The following is a 16,140-nucleotide window of genomic DNA, read 5'->3' as shown; positions in this document are numbered from 1 at the left end:
TGGAATGGAATAGAGAACCCAGAAACAGACTGACATAAATACACATAACTTGTTTTTGACAGCAGTGCAAAAGCTATCAAGGAAGAATAGACTTTTCAAAAAATGGTACTGAAACAGTTGGACATCCCTCGACAAAAACAAACAAAAAATGAACCTTAACCTCCACACCTTACGCAAAAATTAAATCAAAGTGGATCATAATCTTAAATGTAAAAGCAGGGCATTTTTAGAAAAAAAATAGGAGAAAATGTTTGGCATCTAGAACAAGGGGAATAATTCTTAGACTTGACACCAAAAGTATGATCAATAAAGGCAAAAACTGATAAATTGGATCTCATCAAAATGAGTTAAAAATGCTTCATAGAAGATCCTTTTAAGTGGATGAAAACTCAAATTACACAGTAGGAAAACATATTTGAAAATCCCATATGAGACAAATGACTTGTATCTATAATATACAAAAAACTCTCCAAACAACTTAAAAAAATCCAACTAGAAAATAGGCAGAAGACAGGAACAGACATTTCATGGAAGAGAATATACACACGGCAAAGGAGCACATGAAAAGATGCTCAGCATCATTAGCCATTAGGGAAATGCAAATTAAGACCATAATGAGATGTCAGAGAGTAACTAAAATTAAAGTATAGTGACAACATCAAATGCTGGCGAGTACATAGAAAAATTATATCACATCACTGGTGGGAAAATAAAATGGTTTAGCCACTCTGATCAACAGCTTGACAGTCTCTTTTAATCCTAAAAGTAGATTCACCCTACAACGCAGTAATTGTACTCTTGAGCATTTATCCAAAAGAAACAAAAACTTAATTAAGTTCCCACAGAAACTTACACATAAATGTTCATAGCAGTTTTATTTATAATAGCCAAAAACTGGCAACTACTCAAATGTCTTTCAGTGGATGAATGTTGAAACAAATTGTGATAAAATCTGATGATAGAATACTACCGAGCAACAAAAAGGAACAAATTATTTTTTTAACATCTTTATTGGAGTATAATTGCTTTACAATGGTATGTTAGTTTCAGCTTCACAACAAAATGAATCAGTTATATATACACATATGTTCCCATATCTCTTCCCGCTTGCGTCTCCCTCCCTCCCACCCTCCCTATCCCACCCCTCCAGGCGGTCACAAAGCACCGAGCTGATCTCCCTGTGCTATGTGGCTGCTTCCCACTAGCTATCTACCTTACGTTTGGTAGTGTATATATGTCCATGCCTCTTTCTCGCTTTGTCACCGTTTACCCTTCCCCCTCCCCATAGCCTCAAGTCCATTCTCTAGTAAGTCTGTGTCTTTATTCCTGTTTCACCCCTAGGTTTTTCATGACATTTTTTTTTCTTAAATTCCATATATATGTGTTAGCATACGGTATTTGTCTCTCTCTTTCTGACTTACTTCACTGTGTATGACAGACTCTAGGTCTATCCACCTCATTACAAATAGCTCAATTTCGTTTCTTTTTATGGCTGAGTAATATTCCATTGTATATATGTGCCACATCTTCTTTATCCATTCATCCGATGATGGGCACTTAGGTTGTTTCCATCTCCGGGCTATTGTAAATAGAGCTGCAATGAACATTTTGGTACATGACTCTTTTTGAATTATGGTTTTCTCAGGGTATATGCCCAGTAGTGGGATTGCTGGGTCATATGGTAGTTCTATTTGTAGCTTTTTAAGGAACCTCCATACTGTTCTCCACAGTGGCTGTATCAATTTACATTCCCACCAACAGTGTAAGAGGGTTCCCTTTTCTCCACACCCTCTCCAGCATTTATTGTTTGTAGATTTTTTGATGATGGCCATTCTGACTGGTGTGAGATGATATCTCATTGTAGTTTTGATTTGCATTTCTCTAATGATTAGTGATGTTGAGCATTCTTTCATGTGTTTGTTGGCAGTCTGTGTATCTTCTTTGGAGAAATGTCTATTTAGGTCTTCTGCCCATTTTTGGATTGGGTTGTTTGTTTTCTTGTTATTAAGCTGCATGAGCTGCTTATAAATTTTGGAGATTAATCCTTTGTCAGTTGCTTCATTTGCAAATATTTTCTCCCATTCTGAGGGGTGTCTTTTGGTCTTCTTTATGGTTTCCTTTGCTGCGCAAAAGCTTTGAAGTTTCATTAGGTCCCATTTGTTTACTTTTGTTTTTATTTCCATTACTCTAGGAGGTGGGTCAAAAAGGACCTTGCTGTGATTTATGTCATAGACTGTCCTGCCTATGTTTTCCTCTAAGAGTTTGATAGTTTCTGGCCTTACATTTAGGTCTTTAATCCATTTTGAGCTTATTTTTGTGTATGGTGTTAGGGAGTGATCTAATCTCATACTTTTACATGTACCTGTCCAGTTTTCCCAGCACCACTCATTGAAGAGGCTGTCCTTTCTCCACTGTACATTACTGCCACCTTTATCAAAGATAAGGTGTCCATATGTGCATGGGTTTATCTCTGGGCTTTCTATCCTGTTCCATTGATCTATCTTTCTGGTTTTGTGCCAGTACCATACCGTCTTGATAACTGTAGCTTTGTAGTATAGTCTGAAGTCAGGGAGCCTGATTCCTCCAGTTCCTTCTTTCGTTCTCAAGATTGCTTTGGCTATTCGGGGTCTTTTGTGTTTCCATACAAATTGCAAAATTTTTTGTTCTAGTTCTGTGAAAAATGCCAGTGGTAGTTTGATAGGGATTGCATCGAATCTATAGATTGCTTTGGGTAGTAGAGTCATTTTCACAATGTTGATTCTTCCAATCCAAGAACATGGTATATCTCTCCATCTATTTGTATCATCTTTAATTTCTTTCATCAGTGTCTTATAATTTTCTGCATACAGGTCTTTTGTCTCCTTAGGTAGGTTTATTCCTAGATATTTTATTCTTTTTGTTGCAATGGTAAATGGGAGTGTTTTCTTGATTTCACTTTCAGATTTTTCATCATTAGTATATAGGAATGCCAGAGATTTCTGTGCATTAATTTTGTATCCTGCCACTTTACCAAATTCATTGATTAGCTCTAGTAGTTTTCTGGTAGCATCTTTAGGGTTCTCTATGTATAGGATCATGTCATCTGTAAACAGTGACAGCTTTACTTCTTCTTTTCCAATTTGGATTCCTTTTATTTCCTTTTCTTCTCTTATTGCTGTGGCTAAAACTTCCAAAACTATGTTGAATAAGAGTGGTGAGAGTGGGCAACCTTGTCTTGTTCCTGATCTTAGTGGAAATGCTTTCAGTTTTTCACCATTGAGGACGATGTTGGCTGTGGGTTTGTCATATATGGCCTTTATTATGTTGAGGAAAGTTCCCTCTATGCCTACTTTCTGCAGGGTTTTTATCATAAATGGGTGTTGAATTTTGTCAAAAGCTTTCTCTACATCTATTGAGATGATCATATGGTTTTTCTCCTTCAATTTGTTAATATGGTGTATCACGTTGATTGATTTGCATATATTGAAGAATCCTTGCATACCTGGAATAAACCCCACTTGATCATGGTGTATGATCCGTTTAATGTGCTGTTGGATTCTGTCTGCTAGTATTTTGTTGAGGATCTTTGCATCTATGTTCATCAGTGATATTGGCCTGTAGTTTTCTTTCTTTGTGACATCCTTGTCTGGTTTTGGTATCAGGGTGATGGTGGCCTCGTAGAATGAGTTGGGGAGTGTTCCTCCCTCTGCTATATTTTGGAAGAGTCTGAGAAGGATAGGTGTTAGCTCTTCTCTAAATGTTTGATAGAATTCGCCTGTGAAGCCATCTGGTCCTGGGCTTTTGCTTGTTGGAAGATTTTTAATCACAGTTTCAATTTCAGTGCTTGTGATTGGTCTGTTCATATTTTCTATTTCTTCCTGATTCAGTCTTGGCAGGTTGTGCCTTTCTAAGAATTTGTCCATTTCTTCCAGGTTGTCCATTTTATTGGCATAGAGTTGCTTGTAGTAATCTCTCATGATCTTTTGTATTTCTGCAGTGTCAGTTGTTACTTCTCCTTTTTCATTTCTAATTCTATTGATTTGAGTCTTCTCCCTTTTTTTCTTGGTGAGTCTGGCTAATGGCTTATCAATTTTGTTTATCCTTTCAAAGAACCAGCTTTTAGTTTTATTGATCTTTGCTATCGTTTCCTTCATTTCTTTTTCATTTATTTCTGATCTGATTTTTATGATTTCTTTCCTTCTGCTAACTTTGGGGGTTTTTTGTTCTTCTTTCTCTAATTGCTTTAGGTGCAAGGTTAGGTTGTTTATTCGAGATGTTTCCTGTTTCTTAAGGTAGGATTGTATTGCTATAAACTTCCCTCTTAGAACTGCTTTTGCTGCATCCCATAGATTTTGAGTCATCGTGTCTCCATTGTCATTTGTTTCTAGGTATTTTTTGATTTCCTCTTTGATTTCTTCAGTGATCACTTCGTTATTAAGTAGTGTATTGTTTAGCCTCCATGTGTTTGTATTTTTTTACAGATCTTTTCCTGTAATTGATATCGAGTCTCATAGCGTTGTGGTCGGAAAAGATACTTGATACAATTTCAATTTTCTTAAATTTACCAAGGCTTGATTTGTGACCCAAGATATGATCTATCCTGGAGAATGTTCCACGAGCACTTGAGAAAAATGTGTATTCTGTTGTTTTTGGATGGAATGCCCTATAAATATCAATTAAGTCCATCTCGTTTAATGTATCATTTAAAGCTTGTGTTTCCTTATTTATTTTCATTTTGGATGATCTGTCCATGGGTGAAAGTGGGGTGTTTAAGTCCCCTACTATGAATGTGTTACTGTCGATTTCCCCTTTTATGGCTGTCAGTATTTGCCTTATGTATTGAGGTGCTCCTATGTTGAGTGCATAAATATTTACAATTGTTATATCTTCTTCTTGGATCGATCCCTTGATCGTTATGTAGTGTCCTTCTTTGTCTCTTCTAATAGTCTTTGTTTTAAAGTCTATTTTGTCTGATATGAGAATTGCTACTCCAGCTTTCTTTTGGTTTCTATTTGCATGAAATACCTTTTTCCATCCCCTTACTTTCAGTCTGTATGTGTCTCTAGGTCTGAAGTGGGTCTCTTGTAGACAGCAAATATATGCGTCTTGTTTTTGTATCCATTCAGCCAATCTGTGTCTTTTGGTGGGAGCATTTAGTCCATTTACATTTAAGGTAATTATCGATATGTGTGTTCCCATTCCCATTTTCTTAATTGTTTTGGGTTCGTTATTGTAGGTCTTTTCCTTCTTTTGTGTTTCTTGCCTAGAGAAGTTCCTTTAGCAGTTGTTGTAGAGCTGGTTTGGTGGTGCTGAACTCTCTCAGCTTTTGCTTGTCTGTAAAGGTTTTAATTTCTCCATCAAATCTGAATGAGTTCCTTGCTGGGTAGAGTAATCTTGGTTGCAGGTTTTTCTCCTTCAACACTTTCAATATGTCCTGCCACTCCCTTCTGGCTTGCAGAGTTTCTGCTGAAAGATCAGCTGTTAACCTTATGGGGATTCCCTTGTGTGTTATTTGTTGTTTTTCCCTTGCTGCTTTTAATATGTTTTCTTTGTATTTAATTTTTGACAGTTTGATTAATATGTGTCTTGGCGTATTTCTCCTTGGATTTATCCTGTATGGGACTCTCTGTGCTTCCTGGACTTGATTAACTATTTCCTTTCCCATATTAGGGAAGTTTTCAACTATAATCTCTTCAAATATTTTCTCAGTCCCTTCCTTTTTCTCTTCTTCTTCTGGAACCCCTATAATTCGAACGTTGGTGCGTTTAATGTTGTCCCAGAGGTCTCTGAGACTGTCCTCAGTTCTTTTCATTCTTTTTTCTTTATTCTGCTCTGCAGTAGTTATTTCCACTATTTTATCTTCCAGGTCACTTATCCGTTCTTCTGCCTCAGTTATTCTGCTATTGATCCCATCTAGAGTACTTTTAATTTCATTTATTGTGTTGTTCATCGTTGCTTGTTTCATCTTTAGTTCTTCTAGGTCCTTGTTAACTGATTCTTGCAATTTGTCCATTCTATTGTCCATTCTATCTCCAAGATTTCGGATCAACCTTACTATCATTATTCTGAATTCTTTTTCAGGTAGACTGCCTATTTCCTCTTCATTTGTTAGGTCTGGTGGGTTTTTATCTTGCTCCTTCATCTGCTGTGTGTTTTTCTGTCTTTTCATTTTGCTTATCTTACTGTGTTTGGGGTCTCCTTTTTTGCAGGCTGAAGGTTCGTAGTTCCTGTTGTTTTTTGTGTCTGTCCCCAGTGGCTAAGGTTGGTTCAGTGGGTTGTGTAGGCTTCCTGGTGGATGGTACTAGTGCCTGTGTTCTGGTGGATGAGGCTGGATCTTGTCTTTCTGGTGGGCAGGTCCACGTCTGGTGGTGTGTTTTGGGGTGTCTGTAGACTTATTATGATTTTGGGCAGCCTCTCTGCTAATGGGTGGGGTTGTGTTCCTGTCTTGCTAGTTGTTTGGCATAGGATGTCCAGCACTGTAGCTTGCTGGTCGTTGAGTGAAGCTGGGTGCTGGCGTTGAGATGGAGATCTCTGGGAGATTTTCGCTGTTTGATATTATGTGCAGCTGGGAGGCCTCTTGTGGACCAGTGTCCTGAAGTTGGCTCTCCCACCTCAGAGGCACAGCACTGACTCCTGGCTGCAGCACCAAGAGCCTTTCATCCACAGGGCTCCTTAATTTGGGAGGATTCGTTGTCTATTCATGTATTCCACAGATGCAGGGTATATCAAGTTGATTGTGGAGCTTTAATCCGCTGCTTCTGAGGCTGCTGGGAGAGATTTCCCTTTCTCTTCTTTGTTCTCACAGTTCCCAGGGGCTCAGCTTTGGATTTGGCCCCGCCTGTGCGTGTAGGTCGCTGGAGGGCGTCTGTTCTTTGCTCAGACAGGACGGGGCTAAAGGAGCCGCTGATTCGGAGGCTCTGGCTCACCCAGGCGGGGGGGTAGGGAGGGTCACGGAGTGCAGGGCGGGCCTGCAGTGGCAGAGGCCGGCGTGACGTTGCAGCCTGAGGCGCGCCGTGCGTTCTCCCGGGGGAGCCGTCCCTGGATCCCGGGACCCTGGCAGTGGCAGGCTGCACAGGCTCCCCGGAAGGGCGTGTGGCTAGTGACCTGTGTTCGCACACAGGCCTCCTGGCGGCGGCAGCAGCGGCCTTAGCGTCCCATGTCCGTCTCTGGGCTCCGCACTTTTAGCCGCGGCTCGCGCCCGTCCCTGGAGCTCTCCCAAGCAGCGTTCTTAATCCCCTCTCCTCGCGCACCAGGAAACAAAGAGGGAAGAAAAAGTCTCTTGCCTATTCGGCAGGTCCAGACCCCTCCTCGGACTCCCTCCCGGCTAGCCGCGGCCGCACCAACGCCCTGCAGGCTGTGCTCACGCCGCCAACCCCAGTCCTCTCCCGGCGCTCCGACAGAAGCCGGAGCCTCAGCTCCCAGCCCCGCCCGCCCCGGCGGGTGAGCAGACAAGCCTCTCGGCTGGTGAGTGCCGTTCGGCCCGATCCTCTGCGCTGGAATCTCTCCGCTTTGCCCTCCGCACCCCTGTTGCTGTGCTCTCCTCCGTGGCTCCCAAGCTCCCCCACTCCGCCACCCGAAGTCTCCGCCCGCGAAGGGGCTCCTAGGGTGTGGACACTTTTCCTCCTTCACAGCTCTCTCCCGCTGGTGCAGGACCCGTCCCTATCCTTTTGTCTCTGTTTAGTTTTTTCTTTTGCCCTAACCAGGTACGTGGGGGGTTCCTTGCCTTTTGGGAGGTCTGAGGTCTTCTGCCAGCGTTCAGTAGGTGCTCCGTAGGAGTTGTTCCACGCGTAGATGTATTTCTGGTGTATCTGTGGGGAGGAAGGTGATCTCCGCGTCTTACTCTTCTGCCATCTTCCCGGAAGTTTCTGGAACAAATTATTAATATATGCAAAAATTGAAATGAACTTCAAGGGAATGATGCCGAGGGAAAAATTTTGAAAAGCCGATCTCCGAAGATTAAGTAATTCATGATTATGTTTACATATTATTCTTAAAATAACAAAACCGTGGAGATGGAGAACAGATTAGAAGTTGCCAAGGGTTAGAGATGGGGGTAGAAGGTACAGCGGGGGAACTCTGTGAGGTTTTTGTGGTTCCAGTACAAATAATACAGCAATCTTGGTTTTAATCCCTAAAGATTTCTAAAAGCAATTCCTAATAAGAGGTGTCCAGATATTTAGTAATGGCAGATTAGAGGTATAGCTCCCCAACATAACAACTTCAAAAGAGAACATACTAATTCAATGCATATGTTAATTTCAAAAAAAAGGCCAGTCACAATACTTAAATGGTATATATCTTAACTATATTATTCTAAGTATCCAGCTATACCAGATGGACTAGCAAGATTTTCTGTACATTCAACCTTATTTAAGACAGTAAATCTTATAATAAGACAGTTAGAAAAAGAAAAAAAAACAAACCTCAACTACAGTTGGATATTCTCATAGGAAGATGAGGTGCAAATATGCAGCAGCGGTTCAAAAGCTTAAGCAGTGGCACCTAAATTTGGTTGTGCATTAGAATCATCTGAAGCACTTTTTAAAAACCCTCACACTGACGGTTGGTCATCGTAGACCAATAAAATCATTTTAAATCTCCTCAGACGATGCCAATGTCTAGCCAGAACTGAGAACCAGCGGACTAAGCAGAAGGGGATGTTTCTACAAAGATCTCTTAACAATAAGTCCTTTCACCCAATCAGATTTACCTCCCCGCAAAGGGCTAAAGAACGCTAGTGTTGTCCATACTTGCTTAGCTTTAATTAGCACTTGTGACTTGCCCAAAACCTAGATCATGTTTCCCCTAAATTTCATGTTATTCCCTACGTTTTTCAAACCCAGGGCTAAGGGGTTTGCCAGGATGAGATTTTAAGTGCTCACACAGGGGAAGTCCCTGGCAAACCAGGACAGCGGTCCCTCTACATTGAAATGTAAAGCACCCTAAATAACCCTGCCACTGCTCCCAGATCCTAGTCTGTGCCAACCAGTGGAGAAAAGGCATTCTCCATTACTACCACGGCAAATGCTGCTGTACTTGCCTTGGCTGGTCCCTATCTTTTCCAGGCACCAATCCCCTTCACCTGCTGGTGGACGCTTTGGCCAGCTGACAATGCAGATATTTTCAAACTTTAAGGTGAATAAAAATCATCTGGAGGGCCTGTTATAACAGAGATCACTGAGCCCCACCAGAGTTGCTGATTCCATAGGGCTGGGACAGGGCCCTAAAACTTGAATATCTGACACATTATCAGGGGACGCTGGTAAAACTGGTCAGGTTGTTACCGAATGCAGGTTCGTCTGTCTGAAGCACAGTGAGGCCAAACAAACCTAAAGGCTGGAGTCTGGAGCAGAGAAAGGTTTATTGCAGGATCGAGCAAGGAGAGGGGTGGCCCGAGTTCCAAAACACCCTGAAATCTCCAAAGGATTTCAGCAAAGCATTTTTAAAGGCCAGGTGAGGGAGGGACGTCCCAGGGAATGTGATCAGCTCGTGCACAATCCTCTGATTGGTTGATGTTGAGGCCACAGGGCAGGTAACATTATCCATCCTTAGGTGCCAGAAGGTCTGGGGGCTACGTGCTCATGATCATCAAGGAGTTAATTTCTTCCATTGGGTGGTGGTTTTTAGCATCTGAAAACTCAAGAAATATGCCTGAGATACTATTATCTGAGTACTTCAGAGAGGAACTACAGCAGAGGATATGGGGGATGGGTCTGTCCTAGGAAGGCCCCATAGGGTACTGCTTGGTTACAAGGTGACCATACTTTGAGAACCACTGCTCTAGTGGCTTGGAATGTTCAGAAAGTAATGGAAGAATCCCTTCCCAGGTCTAGATTCTAGTATCGCCAGCTATTTTGGTGGGGGGAAGGGTAAGTTTTGTCCTTGCTTGGACTTCTTGTTCATTTATATCAAAGCCTATTTGAGGCAGTGCGCTCGGCAGTCCTGCAGTTCTGTCTTTTGCTTCAACAGTGTTTGGAATGAACAGACCCAGGGACGCTCCTTGCTCCAGCCCCCGACCACCCTCCAACCTTTCTTCCTGTCGCAACCTTTGGAATCAGCCACTCAGCTATCCTCAGCCTCCAGGACAGGCCAACACCGTTTTTTGAGCTTAGCTCCTTATCACTGATCAACCACGAGTTCCCAGGTTCGTCAGAATTATTCCATCGAGGTGGAGGCCGCCGTCCACCGCCTGTTCAACATGCATCTGGGGACACTTACCTCTCTCTGAGCTTCTATTTCGACAGCAACAATGGGACTCTGGACAGTGTGGGCCACATTTTTCGCCAACTGGCTGAGGAGAAGTGTGAGGGCGCCCAGCGTCTCTTGAAAATGCAAAACCAGTGCTGTGGCCGCGCCCTCTTCCAGGATGCGCGGAAGCCTTCTCAAGATGAGTGGGGTAAAACCCAGGACGCTGTGGAAGCCGCCATTCTTAGGGAGAAGAGCCTGCACCAGGCACTATCACATCTGCGCGCCCTGGCTTCCGCCCGCGCAGACTCCCACCTCTGTGACTTCCTGGAGAGCCGCTTCCTGGAGGAGCAGGTGAAACTCATCAAGAAGATGGGCGACCACCTGACCAACCTCCGCAGGCTGGCTGGTCCGCAGGCTGTGCTGGGCGAGTATCTCTTTGAAAGGCTCACCCTCGAGCACAAACAGGAGTCTCTGAAGTCCAGCCGCCTCTGAGGAGCCCCTCTGGCATCAGAGCTTCTGCCTGAAGCCCTGCTCTGCAGCTACTAGGCAGCTTTGTAACCGCCCTGGAGCCCTCTCCCAAGCCTTGGACCAAATGGAAACAATAACGCTTTTTGCAGAAGGAAAAAAAAAAAGCCTATTTGAAACACAAACAGAATAAAGAGGAAAAAAAGAAACACACATATATATATATCTATAAGTATATATATATATTCATGTTTTTTTTCTTTTTTAAAAAATTTATTTTACTGAAGTATAGTTGATATACAATGTTGTGTTAGTTTATGCTGTACAACAAAGTGATTCAGTTATACATATATATAATTTTTCATATTCTTTTCCATTATGGTTAATTACAGGACATTGACTATAGTTCCCTGTACTATACAGTAGGACCTTGTTGTTTATCCACCATATATATAATAGGTTACCTCTGCTAATCCCAAACTCCCAATCCATCACTCCCCCACCTCCCCCTTCCCCTCGGGAACCACAAGTTTGTGTGCTATGTCTGTGAGTCTGTTTCTGTTTCATGGATAAGTTCATTTGTATCATATTCTAGATTCCACATATAAGTGGTACCTTATGGTATTTGTTTTTCTCCTTCTCACTTACTTCATTTAGTATAATAGTCTCTAGGTCCAGCCATGTTGCTGCAAATGGCATTATTTCATTCTTTTTTATAGCTGAGTAGTATTCCATTTTATATATATCACATCTTCTTTATCCATTCATCTGTGAGTGGACATTTAGGTTGTTTGCATGTCTTGGCTATTATAAATAGTGCTGCTGTGAACATAGGGGTGCATGTATGTTTTCGAATTATAGTTTTGTCCAGATAGTTGCCCAGGAGTAAGATTGCTGGATCATATGGTAGCTCTATTTTTAGCTTTTTGAGGAACTGTCATAGTGTTTTCCATAGTGGTTGCACCAATTTACATCCCCGCCAACAGTGTAGAAGTAAGTCAGAAAGAGAGAGACAAATACCGTATGCTAACACATATATATGGATTTAAGAAAAAAAAATGTCATGAAGAACCTAGGGATAAAACAGGAATAAAGACACAGACTTACTAGAGAACGGACTTGAGGATATGGGGAGGGGGAAGGGTAAACTGTGACAAAGCGTGAGAGAGGCATGGACATATATTCATGTTCTTTTAACACATGAATTGCCCCACTTTATCTGTGTGAAATAAGTTTGTTCCCGTTATTGGGCTGCTTCTCAAGCTTTGCTGCTCATTTGAATTACCTAAAGAGCTTTTAAGAAAAACATTGGTGTCTGGGTCCCAGCCCCAGAGATTTTGATTCAGTAGGTCTAGGGAGGAGCCTGGGCACAGGGAGGTCTCAGAGTTCCCCAGGTGATTCTAATGTGCAGCAACTTTGGGAACCACCTCTTGGCTTCAATCCAGCTAGTGATCAGATATTAAATCTAAGACACATGGGCTAGTGCGTGAGCTCTAGGAAGATTCGTGCCAGGGGAAATGATCGATAGTTGTGTTACTTCTCTGAAATGGACTGAAATTTCCAATTAGCATGAACAGGGGAGGGTGAATGGGTGAATGCAATAAGGTGTATCATTTACGTATTGCCCTATGTGTATGGCTAGAAGCTTTTGCAACTGAGGTCTGCCCTACTTTTCATGCTAATGGTAATGCTTGTCCTCCTAATGCAGCTGTAAACTTTATAAGCCCATAGGTAGACAGCATCACAAAATATTTACCCCTCCCCACTGGCCCACTCTCAAGCTTCTCTCCCCTTCCCCAATACACAAATGTACGTCAATGCTCTTGAGACCACTATCAACATATTGACCTTCAATTCTTCTACTTTGCAGCTTCCCTCTTATCAGGAGATGTCAGCATTTAGTGCAAGGACAAATGCTTGCCTCTTGGTGAGTAATGTAGGCAATGCCTCCAAGAGACAAATAGCCCTTAGGGAGGGGGAAAAAGTCTTTCAAAAATGTTGATGCCCAGAGGAGGCATTTTCAGTCATCTCAGCTTAGAGGTCAAATATCCAAAATTAAAAAGGTTAAAAAAAAGAAAAAGAAGAAAGCAAGGAAGAAAAGAAGGAAACAATTTTCTTATCTCATAGTAATAAGGCAGTTTTCCTTAAAAAAAAAAGACTTAAGCCTTAAATTCTCTTTCCTAATCAAAATGTGCTTTTCCGTCTTTAGACTATTCCTCTTATATCCTGTATTATTCATGACGTTTAATTCTTGAAATAGCACATGGCTGAAAACAGAAGCTAACCTCTTGTCCACTATGAATTAAATCTTCTTTTCCTAGGACCTGTCTACAGTGTACAATTTGGGGTTTGCCAACATAATTATTTTTTCTGAAATAAGTTACAGCATTTTGCCTTTTCAATATATAGTTATACAATATATTGTTAACACAACATAGTTAATATAGTCAATATAGTAAATACAACTATAACACACGTGATATGATGCCACTGGTGATTTTCTTCATCCATGTAATTCTGAAATTTGACAGTATAGTTTTCATATTCTAATGAGCTGAGTATTACCTTTGCAAGGATAGAACAATAAAATAAATTCATAATATTCTTGTGAGGTTTGCCCCTGGGGTGGATTACCATAATGGGGGGATATTTGAGCCTTTCCCCAAGTCATTAAAAAACCTCCAGCGAGCAGCCCCTTGTCCTCTCCAGGGAGTGGGGGGAAAGGATCTTTAATCATAATAATCCTGGGGGGAGAAATCTCAGAAATAAGACATCTGCTTCTGTGCCTTGTTGTTTTGCAGAATAGCAATGATTGCTTTAGCAGCTTCTATTGCCATGTGTGTACAATAAGTAAATGAACATAAAATTGAATGAACGCATAAAAGAAGGATAAACCCACCCAGCTTAACAAATCCACTCTCTCACCTGCTGTGCCCTGAAACATGAAAGAAAGAATCACGGGATCATAAGGATTAATAAAATAACAGTCTCTGTTAACAATATTGACAGAAGGTATAGGAAAATTTGTCTGATGTGGGACCAACAGCTTAACTGCTTAATCCTTTTTTTTTTTTTAAGGGCAACTCATTCATTTATTGTTTAAAGATTGCAAGACAACTTCTGAATTTCTGTAGCACAGTTTAAATGTTTTACTTTTTTGATAAATCAGAGTATAATAGAAAAAACAATTAGTTTCCAGTAATATCTATATCTCTATTCAGAATTAAGTCTTCCACAGACATGTAACCTGGAAACAAAATCCTGTTACAATAAGCAAAGCTTCAACAGAGCTGCTACTTTTCGGGCCAGGGAAAGGTTCATCCCTATAGGAGGAGGATGTGCTATGTAAAATGGCTGCAAGGTCACAGCCTTGAGGGCGCTGGAAGTCTATTATCCTATCCCACATTAAGTAGTTTGGTGAACTTCCAACGTCCGTTCATCTGCAACCAAGCTGGCAAACTTTAACTGATATTTCAAGCAGGTAAAAAATAAATTAAAAGAAATCCTTACACTGATGTTCCTTGATTCACACTGTTAAATGGTTCATTAACATGTAATTCTGGCTAAGAATTACATTTGAGACTCCTTGCTCAGATTTTGGTTAACAGTACAAATCTTTGAGAAATTCAAGTTCTTATTAATCAATAATTTGTCAGCTAGGCTACATTCAGGCATCAGCTGCAACTACAGAATAGGTGCACTGCCTCAGCGCTTTGGAAAGACATAATCTAGAACACTACTAGCAGACAAAATATCTGTTACTAGACAGCACAGGTGCAGTACAGCAAGACAAAGACATATATTCATGTGTGCCGCGGACCAGCCGGAGAAAGAGGATTTCACCGCCCAGGGTCAGAAGGGAAGGGGTAAGGAACTGAAGTAGCACCGACGAATGGGGTCAGAAGGCCCAAGACAATTGATGGTTGCAAGGCAAATTTTATTGCGCTACAGTTGCAGATTATCTAGACTAGAAAAAGGAAGGTTGCCAGATGGTGGTTTACATTACCTACAGACTGTCTCGGCTCAAGGTTAACTTCCCTGGGAGGAAACCCATAAACCCAGAAGCATCAAAAATAACCTGCATGTGCAGGGGGAAGACAGCTTTGCTTGTCTCATTTTACATTCTTTCTGATCTCTGGGCCCTGGTGATTTATCTCCCATGGAATGGAACAAGGAGGGGAACAAGTAGGGACAGTCCCTTCGAGCAGCGGCGGCATGCCTGGCATGTCCTTACCTGCTCTCAAGGCTGACTGCTTCCCACAGGTCTTTTTTATTTTTTAACTTTTGCTGCAAAATAATTCCATGAAGTTTAGTGCCGAGAGTAGTGTACTGTTGCATGAGGATACGAAACAGACATGAGAAGATTATTATCAATAATAGGCAAATTATGGCCAGGGTAATAAATCCTGACAACCTTCCAGTAATCCAAGACTGAGGGTTTAACCACTTTAAATGATCCCCAGTAAAGTTTGAATTACATCTTCTGGCGAAACATCATCAAGATGTGTATTTTGTATATCCTGAATTTCAGCATTTAATTTCTTAAGATCAAGACTAATATTATTATCTGACCAAACACTCAGCAGATGCATTTTTACTTTTTCCCATTCCCAAATACAGTCACTGTACTTTTAAGGAGTAACACACATCCATGTATACTTTGCATGACAAGCTAAACGCATCCTCAATTTTAATGCTGCCATCTGATCTCCAATCCCCAAAATTGCGTTTTTAAATTCATCTAACTTGTTATTAATCCGTAAATATATGTGACTTTGTAAAGATAAAGCAAGACTGGTATGTTGAGATAACTGATTAGCAAAGTGAGCATGATTAATACTCTGTGAAAGAGCAAGACCGGCAGTAGCCACAGTAGCAGACAGAGCAGCCGACGCAAGTAAACTTACTATTAGCCACCCAAGAAAGCGTCTCCTCTGCAAGGCTTTAGAGACTTCCACCCATGCCTGTACTCCAGTATCTTCATACCAAGGTTCTCTCAGATGTACAGGCACCATAACATACATGGGTTGCTTTAGTATAAGCACAGATTGCGTTCCTGCAGAAGGGAACATACAACTGCTAAAAATACAATTAACACAGCTAATATTATATCCTCCTTTGGAAGAATTACCAATGTTAATAGAACCACACAAACGTGTATATGGAGGAGCAACACAAGTTATAACAGGTGTATTGGAATAAGTTAGAGCTAGTTTCCATATATCCCAGTTCTTTTGAAATGTGATAAACCTATCTATGATGGGAAAAGAAGAGATAAGAATTGACACCTTGGTATAATCTATAGTACACCATATTTGGTTATTATTCCAAGATGCATTGCAATGTTCAAAATTGGATCCAGGAAAGTTAACGGTCGTAAGGGGAGGCAATTGATTTTTTGATTTTCTGTTAAGCATAGTAACCTTACGTCCAGCTATAAGTATCCCTTGTCCTCCAAGTAAACGCTTCATACAGAAATAATTTCCTGAATCTTCACCTGTAACCTTG

The 16,140-nt window shown here is 41.3% G+C and overlaps 1 pseudogene; it reads left to right on the top strand.

Moving 5' to 3' along the window:
* Positions 1-10,659, top strand: part of LOC132422363 (ferritin light chain pseudogene) — a 31,757-nt pseudogene extending 21,098 nt beyond the window's left edge.
* Positions 10,660-16,140: the final 5,481 nt, after the last annotated feature.

This window comes from Delphinus delphis, chromosome 3 (genome assembly GCF_949987515.2).
Source record: "Delphinus delphis chromosome 3, mDelDel1.2, whole genome shotgun sequence".
Lineage (NCBI taxonomy): Eukaryota > Metazoa > Chordata > Mammalia > Artiodactyla > Delphinidae > Delphinus > Delphinus delphis.
The sequence above is the reverse complement of the archived record's forward strand: the minus strand, read 5'-3'. Positions and strand labels throughout refer to the sequence as shown.